We start from the raw sequence: 15,663 nt of genomic DNA, 5'->3' as shown, positions 1-15,663 counted from the left end.
AAGAAAATTTTCATAGGTGTTCTACATAAAAAATATTATAGTTTGGTGTTCTGTGATCTCAAAAAATTCAAGAAACACTGCTCTGGATCCACTCCTTCTTTGCCCAGCAGCAAGAGCCGCTTACAAGAAACTTATGAGAGTCTTCCCTGTCTCACAGCTGTTGCTCAGGAGATATTAGGAAGGAATGAAACTACGCAGATCCTTGTCCATTTGACTCCACTACTAAAACCTCCCATGTACTAGCCAGACAGATCTGCTGACTTGCCACTAGCAAGTGCCTTTTTTCAATGATATTACACATGATTTGTATTATTGCAGTGCCAAGGACCAGCCATGGACCAGGACTCCATCAGGCTGTGTACTTAACATCCCCCTCCCCCACCCTTCAGTCCTATGTACTTGATTTGTCAGTTTTTATTGCAATTTTTGTGGACCTCTGTACTTATAGATGTCACTCTGTACTGGTAATGCAACTGATCTGATGAATTGGGTCTGTCTCACGAAAGCTCAACACCGAATAAATCATTTTGTTAGTCTTCAGAGTGCTACATTTCTGCTTTTAGCTGTGTGTGTTGTACACGTTAAGAAGACAGAGTTGTACATGAAAGGAATGATCTTACCCCTTTGACAGAGAAGCCATAGTTTTCTTCCCTAAAGAGTGAAACACCTATTATAGAAATGATACAAACTCAAATACTGAAGTTTTTACCTCTGTATTAGATTTCAGTGGTTATAACTTAGCAATGAGAATTGATATGATGATAAAACACACTGGCCAAAATATACAATTTTATGATCAATCTCCTCATTCTGACAAGTATCAGAGAGGCAGCCGTGTAAGTCTGTAGCTTCAAGAACAACAAGTAGTCTTGTGGCACCTTATAGACTAACAGATATTTGGAGCATAAGCTTTCTTTGCCCACAAAAGTTTATGCTCCAAAATATCTATTAGTCTATAAGGTGCCACAAGACTTCTTGTTCTTCTCATTCTGGACTGCCGTATGTCTCCCTTCCTCTGCCTGCCTGGAACAGTTGGCTGTGGCTTCCTCTCTACACCTTCCTCCCAGTGACTCAAGCATGGAATGAAGTGTGTGGCCTCCTTCAAGGGAGCCATCAATGGCATTTCACAGGTAGACTGGCAAAGAACAAAGAATGCTGCTGACTCTGACCTTCAAGCTTATAAGCGAAAAGGATCTGTAGCGCTCAAACATAAAGGCTACGTCTACACGTGAAGCCTACATCGAAGTAGCCTATTTCAATGTGGTGACATCGAAATAGTCTATTTCGATGAATAACGTCTACACGTCCTCCAGGGCCGGCAACGTCGATGTTGAACATCGACGTTGTGCAGCACCACATCGAAATAGGCGCTGCGAGGGAACGTCTACACGCCAAAGTAGCACACATTGAAATAAGGGTGCCAGGCACAGCTGCAGACAAGGTCACAGGGCGGACTCAACAGCAAGCCGCTCCCTTAAAGGGCCCCTCCCAGACACACTTGCACTAAACACCACAAGATCCACAGAGCCGACAACTGGTTGCAGGCCCTGTGCATGCAGCATGGATCCCCAGCTGCAGCAGCAGCAGCCAGAAGCCCTGGGCTAAGGGCTGCTGCCCACGGTGACCATAGAGCCCCGCAGGGGTTGGAGAGAGAGCGTCTCTCAACCCCTCAGCTGATGGCTGCCATGGCGGACCCCGCTATTTCAAAGTTGCGGGACGCGCAACGACTACACGGTCCCTACTTTGACGTTGAACGTCGAAGTAGGGCGCTATTCCCATCCCCTCATGGGGTTAGCGGCTTCGACGTCTCACTGCCTAACATCGATGTTAACATCGAAATAGCGCCCAACACGTGTAGCCATGACGGGCGCTATTTCGAAGTTAGTGCCGCTACTTCGAAGTAGCGTGCACGTGTAGACACGGCTAAAAAGACACTAAAGAGTCAAACAGGGAATGAAATGAACAAACAGAAATGATTTTCAGGAAAAAAAAAAAGACTGATGTTACCTGAAGCTCACAGTCTGTCTCAAAGTCCTGATTGACTCTGGGAACAGAAAACCCTGTGGTAAAATGGGAGTGGTAATTTTGTACAAATAGGAAATATTAATATACTAATGACAAAGAACAAGGAGGAATGTTGGTTTTGTTTTCTGCTTTCTAATAAAGTGCATTGTTTACAAACACTAATAGCCTCGTAATGGAGTGTGACTCACTGCTGCAGCACCTCCTGTGGGTTACCCTGGGAATGAGCTCAATCACCTGCAGAGCACTTCCTCCCCCTGCCTTATGGCCAGTGTGTCACTTGTTTGTCACTCCATGCTCTCTCCATGCTCTGTTATGGACCTGCACACTCCTAGGATCACGTTATCCTCTTCTGGATACAGTCGTCCAGCAGTGCCTGCTACAGTCCTTTCCCCCTTCCAGGGAGTCCTCCATCTGCATCCATCTGCATACCTCAGCCTCAGTCTAGCCCCTCACCACAGCCACTCTTAGGTGTGGCATGGTCCAAGAGGGAAGGGAAGGGAAGGGATGGGACCCAGGCCTGCCCACTACTCTGGGTCCCAGCACAGGGAACCTTTGAGACCAGCCTTGTCCTGCCCTCTTTCTCTTCACCCCATTACTGCTTCTTATTCCCTGGGCCACTTACCCTGTGACCCCTTACACTTTACTGGCCTTTGAATCAGCAGTCTGTCAGCTGTCAGGCTGGAGCCTCTCCCTAGCTCCCCTTAGCCTGCCCAGCACTGCTCTAGCTAAAGTGCTCTTTGCCTGTGGAGAAACCAGTCCTACACCATCCCTGGTCAGGACCCCTACTGACTCTGCTCTGCTGAGCAGCTCCTGATATACAGGGTGGCCCCTGCAAGATGCCCTCTGATTGGCTGTTCATAAGCCTCTCTTCAATTGGTGGGGCACTCCACAGCCTACTTTAACCCCTTCCCTGCAGGAGTTGGACAGCCGTTCCACTACAACTTCATAAGAATTGATACTGATCTGCCAGTGTATTTAGATCCCTAGCAGAGTATGACATTGCACATTTTAAATTCTGATTGTTAATTTCACCCTCTTGTTTTTCCCCTTATTTTAAATCAGGCACAATTTTAATGCCTTAAAAAAGGCTAGAGACAGAGGGTATTACTTTATCCCATTTGAAGGCACAGAGTCCCACATATTCAGATGGCATAAAACTTTAGATTACAACTCTAGTGGCACTTTGGGCCTAGGACTGCACTATTGAATTTAATGGGAATTTTGCCATTGATTTTAATATTATTATTCATATCTTATATAGTATACTCCGAGTTATCCAACTAGCTTGGGGATAAACAGATTTTATTCAGATAATTCCAGGGCACCAGGGCTGCAGAGGGCTCCCTGCACTGACTCTTCTGCCTTTTCAATTATTGGAGGCACAAGGTGCAGGGCTGGAGGTGGTAGTCCTGGTGGGGCAGAGAAGAGGGGACCCGAGAAGACATACTGACCTCAGGTTTTCCACCAAATCCCCAAATCAGCTTCTACTATTCTATAACCAGCCCATTTGTTAGGCCGTTGCTCGCTACAACTCCCTAGAAAGGGGTTTCCTGACACTTTAAGCTTAAAGGGACCAGGACACCCTGTTACACCGCATTTTACAGATGGATAACAGATCCTTGGTCTACACTATGGGGTGACATCAGTCTACTTCAGCTATGCTATTATTTACTGCTAGCATCATTAGGAGCGAGCTCGGAGATTGATTTTTCATGTCTACATCAGATGCATTAAATTACTGGGTGGTGGGTCAATCATGGTAGGGTCAATCCCTGTCTTAGTGTAGACAAACCCAGTGAGAGATTAAGTGACTTGCCCAAAGGGGGACAGGAAATGCACTGTGCTGCAGCCACAAGATCACTCTTATTTTCCTAGGGTGCATGGTTACTGCACTGTTAGCTGACAAGTGACATAGACAAGGCAGAAAGACTGGGATGGAAAACAGAAGCACAGAGGTTTGCTCACAATCACCCAATAAGCTCATGGCAATAACAAAACCCAAATTTCACAACATATAGCCTAGCATACTACTTCCCCTCTCTCCTATAAGGCTTCCATTTAAGGTAAATCTGCTAACTGAAACATTTCTGCTACCACCACTGATTGAGATTAGCACTCTCTCCATGATTATTGGTGGGGGAGGGGTTGTATCCTATGGCTATTCAATAAGCCTTCACTACAGCCTTTGACATTAATGCTATATCTTCATTGTCCATGATGTATTCCAGTAGGAAGTCGTGAGTTTAAATGTTTTGATTTAAGGTTAGACACATTTGCCAGGTTCCATTCCTTTTTTAATTACTAGTCATATTGTTTTATACATTGTGTTACAATCAAGCCAAATACTTACACTGTGAGTGGCTATGTAGACATGCGTTGCTGGATTTAGGGATTTGGGGCATGATCCATCCAACACAGAGATATGCTTTGTGTCAGCTGACTGAAAAGTTGATTTCCAAGGTAGCTAAACACAGGGGTACTAATACTCCTTTCCAGAATGTGCATTTTCTACTCTTATTGCTGTACTTTTACCAGACTCAAACCAATTAAGAGTTTAGAAATAAGAAGCTGGTTCCATGAGAACCAGACTATCCAGTCTAATCAAATATCCACTTTGTTTCAGTAATATGGGAAAAACAGCAACTGAAGCAAAAAAAGTGATGATGGAAGCGAGATTAGGAGACAGAATGACTGACTCTCCCATAGGGAAGCATGTTAGTAATTTTCAAATTGCATTTCCCACTTTAGTTTTCGGACACACATCTTCTGATCAAGTCATTAGAAACAGGATCTTTCAGAAAAAAAACAAAAAACCCACCACTCTGAGCCCCTCATTCACCATTGTAAAAAAAAAGAGCAAAAGGCAGCAACAGCAAAGGGGAGCCACACAAGATGCATCCTTTAAGCAGAGGGTACATTGATTGCTTGATCACAAGTTAGACTGATGGTACCTTCCACTTGTGACAGAATCAGCTAGCCATGGGTAGAAGTGGAAGGAAGAACAAAGCTGGGAGAAAAGGATAAAGTGTATGATTGAAGGCCCAATGGAATCAGTGAAAAGGGTCCCTTTTAAGGGCTTTGGATGAGACCCAAAATCTTGCTCATTATAGGTATCTTTCCAAATAGAAACTCTTCAGTCACAAAGGAAAATGAGAACTTTATCCTCACAACAATTAACGGAGAGGAAAGGAAGCAGAATTATTCATTATTGTCCCTCTTTTACAGATGTGGATAAAGGTGCAGAGAAATGAGGCTGAAGACAACACAAAGTCCATGGCAGAGCCAGTAATTTAATCAGGTTTGAGCCCCAGTTCAGTGCCTTAAGCAAAAGACCATAACTCAAAACACAGATACTCAGGAATGTGGCTAATCATTGTGTTGCCCTATCGTGCATTCAGAGGACACCAGATTTAAAATCATATTTAAAAAAAAAGAAAATTTCTTTACTTGTGGTGCTTAAATTATAATTGAATTTTTTAATTTCTGTTTCACCATTGCTGCTGGCTGTTCACTAGTGCACTTTGCTGTATTTGGCCAATGGGCATACATTAGTACAAGGTTTCACTTTCAGTATAGTCAGTTTCTCTTTATAGCGTTCACGCACCAGCTTGATGGTGTAGTATGATTAAGTAGTGCATGAATTGGAGGGAAACCTGGGACAACAATGGGTGCCCAAAGTTGGAGCTGCACTGTCCATTAGGGAAGTAGGAACAGGACCAGATAATTTGGTGGGGTGGAGGGGGGATTGCTCTGCCACTCAGCTGAGGTTTTGGGAGCAGGTTGTAGTGGGGTTCCCTCTCCGCTCTGATTGTCTGGCTGCTTTGGTTTTACCGATTGACTTTTGGCTGGCCCTTTGGTTGGTTGGCTGTTCAGGGGTCAGAGGATACCAAAAAGGGAGCACCACGACCATTTTCTGCCCTAACCTACAAAACAGCTCAGGCCGTTCCTGGTTAAGGGGGAAATTATGCTTCAGGAAAGCAGCGTCTAAAATGAAGGCCTCCAAATCACTGGTCAGTTCTGAAAGTTTCAGTTTGTGGGACTCATTTATCAGCATCACTGAGCTCTCACTACTCCCACTGATTTCAGCAAAATGGTAGGTGTTCAGATCCTCTGAAAAATCCCACTCCAGGTTACCATTATCATGCTGAAGTTTCTTGCTTGCTGTAGTCTTAAGTGCCTAAGAATTGGTGTCTGCAGAGATAGGCAGCCATACTGGCAAACAGAACTGCTGCAGACAGGCATCTGTATTGAGGTTACTGAACAAATAGAGACACCAACTCTGCCTCTCTCTCTGGCTTGCAGACTGAGGCAAACAGAATCTGCTGAACAGGATTACTGTATGTCAGCTGCCTAAACCAGCTTGGAGCAGAGAATGGTTTGCTGACCTCAATACCAAGTTTACACTGAGTTCACTCATGGAGAATTTACCGTTATGTCTTATCATGTTCCTTAGTCTAAAATAAGCATCTCTGGGCAAGTCTGCACAAGACCTGAAAGTCAGAACTAGACAGCAATTTCAGCTAAGACAGAGGGGAAGCTGGAATCACCGTATCTACAATCAACTTATCTGGCCATCCTCACGAAGGGAGATCGACAAGAGACCCCCTCATTACTCCTTGTGATACTGAGTATAGAGGTCAAGTGTCAAGCCCTGATAGTTCAATTGTTCATGTCCCCATGAATGCAAGCCCCCAAAGACTGATCCAGACCAGGCTGATTTCTCAGTCAGTGTAGATCAACCCTCTGAAACTGAGGGTATATAGTTGTTGTTTGTGCTTGGAAAAGTAACATCATTAGTATAACTGAAAGCAGAGTTTGGTCCACAATTGTCTGTGCTCTACTTGAGTTTGGTTTTGAACTGTGACTGTTTCATTTCAGAGTGAGGGATCCACCTATATTTAAAGTTAACTTAAATTTCTGTGAGTCGGCTGTCACCGATTAGCTCTTTGGTACATGGATTATGGTTGCAGATGTTTGTATCACACATAAGACACTGAGATTCTGCTTTTGATTGGGACGCCTGGATGCTACTTTAATCTAAATAGTAACTAATTATACAGTTAAGCCTCTAATGCTTTGATATATATCTGGACCGGGCAGTTTGCAATAGCAATTACAAAATATTTGATTTTTCTTTGCTGAATGGAGTCAAAGTATAGACAAGCCAGTTAATCAGAATACATGTAAACTCACTTTGTTCATGGACAGGTTGAGGTTAATGCTGCATCTCAATACACTCAGCAAGCTCAGTGACTAACAATTTTTTTTCTGGTGTTCGAATTGTACCCATTGGCTAGATGGATATGATGCATTTTGCAGATGTATGCTTCCATTGCCCATGAAATGGAAGTGACTCACTGATGCGTGGGCTGACCAACGCAGCTGAGTCTTCTAGCACCGAACCATTTCTTAACTGACTTTGACAAGACCATATATCTCTTTTCCTATAACATTAGGTAGGTTATTTTCCTTTGTGTAACTATTTACTGCTATACATTTTAAACAGGAATAAAATAGCTTAGCCTAGAAGCCACTTAAGACCAGAGTTATGTAAGTAAGATTTTATTCTGTGCTAAATAACTAAAACCAGGACTAACCAAATTACTAGCATCACTTCTTAATTGCAAAGCTGGTCAAATATTTTTCCACAGCTCTCTTGTAGGGGGTATCTTATTGGCTAGAGAAGTCATCAGGCATATGGATATGAAACAGCCAGTTTTGTGTAGGTCATTTTTCTGTCATGCATGGGTGCCCTCAACTTTACAGAATAATTTATCTGTTAAGACTGTTAAAACTTGGTGACACTGGAGCTTTGTAGCAAAAATCAAAATGATGATTTAAAAATAAAGTTTTGTTTATTAGTAGAATACACCCTTTTAAGGGAATTGCATATGCTAACTAGCCAGAGCATTATTTAAGAACAATTCTTCTGATTTTCCTGTTGATAGCATCACAGGAAAAGTCAGTTAATGGTAACTATAACCCATTCTCTGCTTAAACATCATCTGTTCTGGATTGTGGTCAGCATTAAATCTGGTACATGGAGTGGCATGCCAGTCACAATCATTAATCACTGGGCATGTCAGACACCTCTCCACTTATATCTCACTTAAGTCTCTTGTGCTCCTTTTTTGTTCTGTGTTTGCACCTAGCCCAGCTGGGCTGTGCTCCATGACTGGCACTCCCAGGTGCTAGGCAATCTAAATAATAAATAAATTGCTCTCCCTTTGTGTGGGTTAGCTATACCCATTGTTGCTCTTCAGTGCTGTTGGCTGAACAGTAAAATAATGTCTTACACTAACAGATAATGTAATTAGCTTGTGCAGGAGTAAGCAGATGAAGTAGACAGATATTTGAAGACTTGAATCAAGCTGGAAGAAATCATTAGGTGTATGTAGTTCTGCAGAAGAATACAAGAGGGAGAATTTCCATCATTTGTAGCACCATTTACATGCAGGAAATTTTCAGCCTCTGAAGCCTCACACTGACTTCCTCTCTAGCTAGGGGTTGCTTAACCCACCCTGTCCATGCCAAGCCCTTCCCCCACCCCATCCTTTCCCCTGACCACCTGCCCCATCCGACCTCTTCCTGCCCTTGTTCTGCCTTCATCCCATTCCACCCTTACACCCTCCGTGCCCCAATCCTGCTTCTTTCCAGCCTGCACCTGCACTACTTTCCCATTCTTCTCCCTCACAGAGCTTCCTGGAGGCCACAAATCAGCTCTTTGTGGCACTCTAGATGCAATGGGAGGGTGAAGGAGGAGTTGCTCAGCAGGACCACCAGCAAATGAACGGCATTGGGGGAGGAATGAGACTCAGGGAAGCTTGGCTACCAGTGCGTGCTCAGCAACCAATAATTTTTCTCTGTGGATGCTCCAGCCCTGAAGCACCCATGGAGTCAGCAGCTTAAGAAATGAAACCCACATAAACATTTCATTAGCATGAAGTTATCCCTCATGCAAACAAATGTAAAAGTTCAGTGGCACCACAGAGAGATTTGTAAGCATGTACCAGAGCTGTCTCATCCATAGGATGATTCATGGCAGCTGCCTCAGGCCCAGCACTTTGGGGAGCCCAGTGGTGGCCAGCTCCACCCTGTGGACAGGATCCAGGGGATTATCTCGGAACCTTCTGCAGGTCCCACTCCAACCCCTCCCACACACACTCTTTCTGATGGGGTCGGGGGGATCAGGAGTGACACAGCAGCCTGCTCCACTCTAACCCACTACCCTCCCCCAGCCCATCGTGTTCAGCTTCTCCATGGCAGCAGGAAACAGTGTGCCTTGGCCCAGCCACCCTGGTGAGTCCAGTGGGGGCACCCTGCTGACCCCCTGCACCAGGCCCCCAGCTAACCCCCCAGGCTGCATTGCTCAGGTGATGGAATGAGGGGGTGGAGCGGGGGGGTGGGAAGACACTTCTTCAAGGCAAGGAGCACATCTCCGGACTGAGCTTTAGACCAAGTATGTGATTTAGGAAAAGAAAGGGGGCAGGGAAAATTCCTTCAGCCAAGAGTGCCAGCTTGGATCCCTAGGTTATTAAAAAGTCATATGGGACCACAGAGCTACGTCTACCCTGGTATGCTACATCGAAATAGCTTATTTCGATGTAGCGAAATCAAAATAAGCTATTTCGATGAATAGCGTCTACACGTCCTCCAGGGCTGGTGCCGTCGACGTTGGGCAGCACTACATCGAAGTAGGCGCTGCAGGGGAGTGTCTACACACCAAAGCGGCCCACATCGAAATAAGGGTGCCAGGAACAGCTGCAGACAGGGTACAGGGCGGACTAGCACTACCGGGGCAACAGGAAGCCGCTCCCTTAAAGGGCCTCTCCCAGACACACTCAGCCTGCACAGCACGCGGTCTGCAGAGCCACAGGCACGCACACCCCATGGAAGCAGCATGGACCCCTAGCAGCAGCAGCCAGAGGCCCACACACCCACCCCTGGAGGAGCAGTGGATGCCCTGCTCAGTGCTATGCAGGAGGCAGCTGACCATCTTTTATTTCAGGAAGATGAGCTGTCCTCAGGGGATGAGGAAGCAGCCCCAGACCTGGCTGCCCTCCCAGCACACCCGACCCCACCGCACACACCACCGGCTGTGGAGATACCCCACTAGCACAGACTGGTGGGAGCGGCTGGTGCTCGGCGAGTGGAACAATGACCGCTGGCTCCGGAACTTCCGAATGAGCCGGCAGACATTCCTGGAGCTGTGCCAGTGGCTCACCCCTGCCTTACGGCACCAGGACACCCCCATGAGACGTGCCCTCACCGTTGAGAAATGGGTTGGCATCGCTGTCTGGAAGCTGGCCACTCCAGACAGCTACCGATCTGTAGGGCAGCAGTTTGGCGTGGGTAAGGCCACTGTCGGGGCTGTCCTCATGGAGGTAAGAGGACCCAGGGGGAGGGGGGGGAGCCTGGGGGGTAGGCCGGGGGAGAGCCCGGGGGGGCCCTGGGTGGGAGTGGGGGAGCCCGGGCGGGGGGGAGAGGGCCAGACACACCCTGCACACCCCTCACCGGTGCTCTCTCATGTCCTTCCCCTGCAGGTAGTCCGCGCAATCAACGTCCTGCTCCTCCACAGGCTCGTGCGGCTTGGGGACCCGGATACTGCCATTGGAGGGTTTGCCAGCCTGGGATTCCCAAATTGCTTTGGGGCTCTGGATGGGACCCATATCCCCATCCGTGCCCCGGAGCACAGCGGAGGACACTTCCTCAATAGGAAGGGATACCATTCCGTGGTCCTCCAGGCCTTGGTGGACAGCCGGGTCCGCCTCTTGGACATTTATGTTGGCTGGCCTGCCAGCACCCATGATGCCAGGTTTTCAGAAATTCGGGCTTGTGCCACCGGCTGGAGGTGGGGACCTACTTCCCCCAGGGGGAGATCTCTGTGGGGGACACCACCATGCCCCTCTGCGTCGTCGCAGACGTGGCATACCCCCTCCGGCCCTAGCTAATGCACCCTTACACGGGCCATGTCACAGCCAGCCAGGAGCGGTTCAACACGCACTTGAACCATGCGCGCCAGGTGGTCGAGCGCACCTTCGGCCACCTCAAAGGGTGCTGGAGGGGTCTCCTCACCCACCTGGATGCGGGCCTCACCAACATCCCCCAGGTTGTGGGCGCGTGCAGCGCACTCCACAGCCTGGTGGAGAGCAAGGGAGAGGCCTTCTTCCAGGGCTGGGCTGTGGAGGCTGGCAGGGCCGATGTCCAGCCACCCGCTGCCCCCAGTCGCCAGGTCGACCCTGAGGGGATCCGGGTCCAGGAGGCCCTGCGGGCCCATTTTGACCAGGCAGTGGGGTGAAAGCTGGCAGGGCCAGCTGCGGGTGAGCCACCCACTGCACCACCCCCATCCTCCACAACACTTCCTGCCCCCACACCCACACCACAGAGAACCCGAGAGCACACCCCCCCCCACACTTCTGTGCAATAAAAAAATGGAATTTTTTTAAACAAAACCCTGCAACCCTTTGTATTATTAATAATATGAAAAACAGAAGAATAAGGGGGGGAACTATGTACATGGGGGGCAGTTACAAAACAGGGGTAGAACAAAAACTATTTACACAAACATGGGGGGAATGAGTCCAAAGGAGGGGGCTTTGGGGGGCAACATCCTCGGCCATGCACCCCTATTGTCCTGCGCCTGGTGTTGGGGGGCGCGACCCATGTCTCGGCCGGAGGCCTGGTCGAGGCTGCATGGGGTCCGGGAGAACCGGCAGGTACGTCCAGGCAGTGTCCGGAGGCCCATGGTCCCCTTCGGTGGCAGGCCCCAGGACAGCCGATGGTGGAGGGATGGCAGGCGGAGCGGTGGGTGGAGCAGCTGGGGGGGGGGGCCAAGTGCTGCGTGATGGCATCGAACGTGCGCATGAACACCCCTCAAGCCTCCTGGCGCCAGGCCAGCGCTCGCTCCTGGAGGTTGAGCCGCCGCTCCTCCACCTGCAGGCGCTGCTCGGACACCTCCAGCTGACGCCGGAGGGTCGCGAGCAGCTGGGGGTCCGTGGATGCCTGCAGATGGCCCCACCGCTGTTGGGCTCGTCCTGGGGCTGGTCCGTGCTCCGCCGAGGGGCTGGCCTGGTGGGATGGCCCCGGTGGGCTCTCCGGGATGACAGATGCTGCACAGGTGCTCTCCGGGCCCTCCGACGGTGCAGCTGCGGAACAGAGGGGGGAAGAAGAGTGGAGACAGTCATTAGTCTGGGCCCTGACCTGTGGCCCTTGTCCCCCCACCCGTCTGCTGCTGGTTCCCCATCCCCATCACCCGGAGATGCTGCTGCTGCTGCTGATGGGTGTCCAACTCGCCACCCCCGGGGGGACCCTAGGTTCCGCTCCCTCCATCCCCAGGGATGGGGCATGGCGCTGTCCTGCTGGGGGGCAGGGGCTTATGGACTCTTCTGAGGGACATGCCACTGCTGTCCTCGGGGTGATGGTCATCTGGGTGTGTGGAGGGCCCTGGTCATGTCTCTTGTCCCCGCCCCTTAACCCCGGGGGTGTGCACCGGGGGGGTACATACCTGATGCTCCGCTCCCACTGTCGGAGGACAGCCATCGGGCGGAAGCCCTGGTGGAGCTGCGGGAGGAGAGGGAGATCTGGAGCCCCTCGTCACTGGAGGCCTCCTCCTCCTCCTCTGGTGTCCCAGGGGTGGGCTCCTGGGGGGCCCCTGGGGTGCAGGGCTGGCCTCTGGGGTGGACTCCATCTCCGGGGCCTGCTGGGGCTCGTCGGCTGAGGTGTCAAGGGTGGCCGGGGGAGGAGGTGTACTGGGGGCCCAGGATTTCCCTGAGCTCCCTGTAAAAGGGGCAAGCAGCAGGGGCGGCCCCAGATCGGCTGGCCGTGTCCTGGGCCTGGGCATAACCCTGCCGCAGCTCCTTCACCTTACTTCTGACGTGGTCAGGAGTGTGGGCAGGGTGACCCTGGGCAGCCAGACCCTCGGCTAGCTGAGCGAACGCATCTGTGTTCCGCCTCTTGCTCCCTATTACCTGGAGCACCTCCTCCTCGCCCCAGAGCCCCAGCAGGTCCCAGATCTTGGCCTCCATCCAGGAGGGGCCCCACTGCCTCTTCCCCCTCTGGCTGACAGGCTGGGAGCCCTGGGTCCCCTGGGGGGGGTGCCCTGTGGGCGCTGGGGGGGCTGGCTGGCTCCCATGGGGTGCAGGATGGTGGGTTGGGGCTGCAGAGAGACGTGCAGGTTGTGCTCGTGGCTGTGCTGCTGCCTGCATGAGCTCTCAGCTTCCTGCACAGGAAATAAGGGGGCGGGGAGCTTTAAGGGGCTGCTGCACGTGGCGACCATAGAGCTCAGGGGCTGGAGAGAGCATCTCTCAACCCCTCAGCTGATGGCCGCCATGGAGGACCCCACTATTTCGATGTTGCAGGACGTGGATCGTCTACATGTACCCTACTTCGACGCTGAACGTCGAAGTAGGGCGCTATTCCCATCTCCTCATGAGGATAGCAACTTCGACGTCTCGCTGCCTTACGTCGATTTCAACTTCGAAATAGCCGGCTAGTGTAGACACAGCTCAGATGTGTTTGACATTGCAAACAACAAAAAAAGCCAATGGTTACCTGGGCTGAAGTGTTTCCATTGTAAGGCCCTGATTCTGCCAGGAGCTCTGTGCAGATGGACCCTATACCTGTACAGCTCCAAGACCTAAATTCAACACAGTTTGTAAAATGTAGAGTTCACGAGATCTCAGCAACAAAGAGTTTTCAAAGGCTAGTTTCCCAAGTACTTAGTCCAGGTCTACACTAGACATTAAAGGCGATTGTAGATACACAGTTCTAGTCTGATGAGGTGGGTCTTTGCATATGAAAGCTTATTCTCCAATAAATCTGTTAATCTACAAGGTTCCAAAGGATTTCTTTGTTTTTGCAGATACAAACTAACATGGCTACCCCTCTGATACAATTCTAGTCTACACTATATGAACTTCACTCTGGCTGCCTGTGAACTATTCAGATCCTGAAAGACGCTTCCACCCATTCCTCTAATGAGCTTGAATAATGTTTTCAAATGACATTTTTACATATAGTTCACCTAATTGGAACCTAGTAGATTTGATGACTTGCAATTACTAGAATAGCCTCATCTGCTGGTTTCCACTGGCACTAAACAAACTACTTCAGCCACATGAACTGCTATATAACACATTTCAAGCCGGTCTTTTAGTTGGTGAATACTCACATAACACTATGGAAGTGTGCCTTCAAACACAGCTTCACCAAGCCATAAGTTTGCTTCTATGCAGTGTTGAAGATTTAAGGTCTTCCATGAAGCTAGCCTTGCTCAGGAACGAATAAAATAACTTGTTCTGAAAATGTAAATAATGACATTTTATTCAAAAATAGCAATATAAGAGTTTGTGGCTGTATATCATGTGATCAGCACTGCCCTTTGCTATTGTGAGTCCATCTTGATTCTAGAAAGATTGTTTACAGTATTGTAAACAGTGTCATTTAAACACGCTACAAGCATGATGCTCAGAGAGCAATGCAGAGACATTTTACTGAAGCAGCTCATATTGATTTGTGTTTATTTTAGTCACAATAAGGTGGCCATGAAATGGTTTATTTCTTTTTCTTGTACCTCTTTAAATATATTGAGTAATTAAGGCCCAGATCAACTAGAGAGGATTTTCTGGGCAATTTGGTGGTGAAAAATGTAGCCCGAACTAAAACTGAGACTTAATGGTCCCTTTGCCCTCCAGGAAATACCATTGGCATACAGGGATTTTCTGACTGGCACAGAGTCAGAATAAAAGTTCTAGGCCACCTTGAAGCCCCAGACGTACCTGGTATAACAGGGAACATCTGAGGTCAAGAGGATAGCCCCCTTGGAACAGCAAATTTGGAGCTATTGGCAGGCAAGTGTAATTTACAGCAGCTCTAATTTAATCCCCAAATCAGCATGAGAATGCAGGACTGAACTAGCTGGGTTGTAAAGATGTTAATAAGGGCAGAATTTGGCATTTCATCTCTAACTTTTCATTGGTTACTTCCTTCCAAGGTCACGCTCCTGACCATTCACAGGCATTAGAGGGCCTCTGGCAATGTAATAAGGTACCACTAACTCTGAGGACACATCCTCTTGGATGCTCTAGGAATTAGCTCTTTCCTACACCATTAGCAGTAGCCCCTGTGTACTCATTGCCCTTGCAACTCAGGGAGATCCTTTTAGCCTGGTCTACACTAGGGGATAAAATTGAATTTAAGGGACTTAGGTCGATTTTATAAGGTATCAGTCTTCACTGCGGGGCTCATTAGGTCAATTTTAAGGGGCTCTTAAGTCAACTTTTGTAAACCTCCTTTTCACGAGGAGTAATGCCAAAATCAAATTTACAAAGTCAAATTAAGGCCAGTGTAGATGCAGGATTATTAAAATAGATTTTATTGGCCTCCAGAAGAATGCCCACATTGGCTACGTCTATTCTACAGTGATCTGTACTGTTACTGTCCAGCAAAACTTCCGTCAACAGACCATGCCCACACACTAAAGCAGATTGGAAAAGTGATCTGCACCATCAACAGAGAGAGTCCAGACTGCCTGGCCACTCTCTCGATAGAATGGCCAACCAGAAGCTCAGCAAACAGTACTGCCCCATGCACTGGAAGCCCTGTCTGTTGACAGAGAGCCCATGGGAGCATCTACATAGC

At 48.8% G+C, this 15,663-nt stretch overlaps 1 long non-coding RNA gene across 1 annotated transcript; it reads right to left on the bottom strand.

Annotated features, from left to right (window-relative positions):
- Nucleotides 1–12,047: 12,047 nt before the first annotated feature.
- On the bottom strand, nt 12,048–13,590 carry LOC142006893 (uncharacterized). Its single transcript, XR_012643847.1, has 3 exons — nt 13,576–13,590; nt 12,530–12,585; nt 12,048–12,170 (listed from the first exon to the last, which is right to left on the bottom strand). It is a non-coding gene; the product is annotated as an uncharacterized LOC142006893 (long non-coding RNA).
- Between the last annotated feature and the right edge of the window lie 2,073 nt (nt 13,591–15,663).

This window comes from Carettochelys insculpta, chromosome 1 (genome assembly GCF_033958435.1).
Source record: "Carettochelys insculpta isolate YL-2023 chromosome 1, ASM3395843v1, whole genome shotgun sequence".
Classification (NCBI taxonomy): domain Eukaryota; kingdom Metazoa; phylum Chordata; order Testudines; family Carettochelyidae; genus Carettochelys; species Carettochelys insculpta.
Note: the sequence above shows the minus strand (reverse complement) of the source record. Positions and strands in the feature narration are given on the sequence as shown.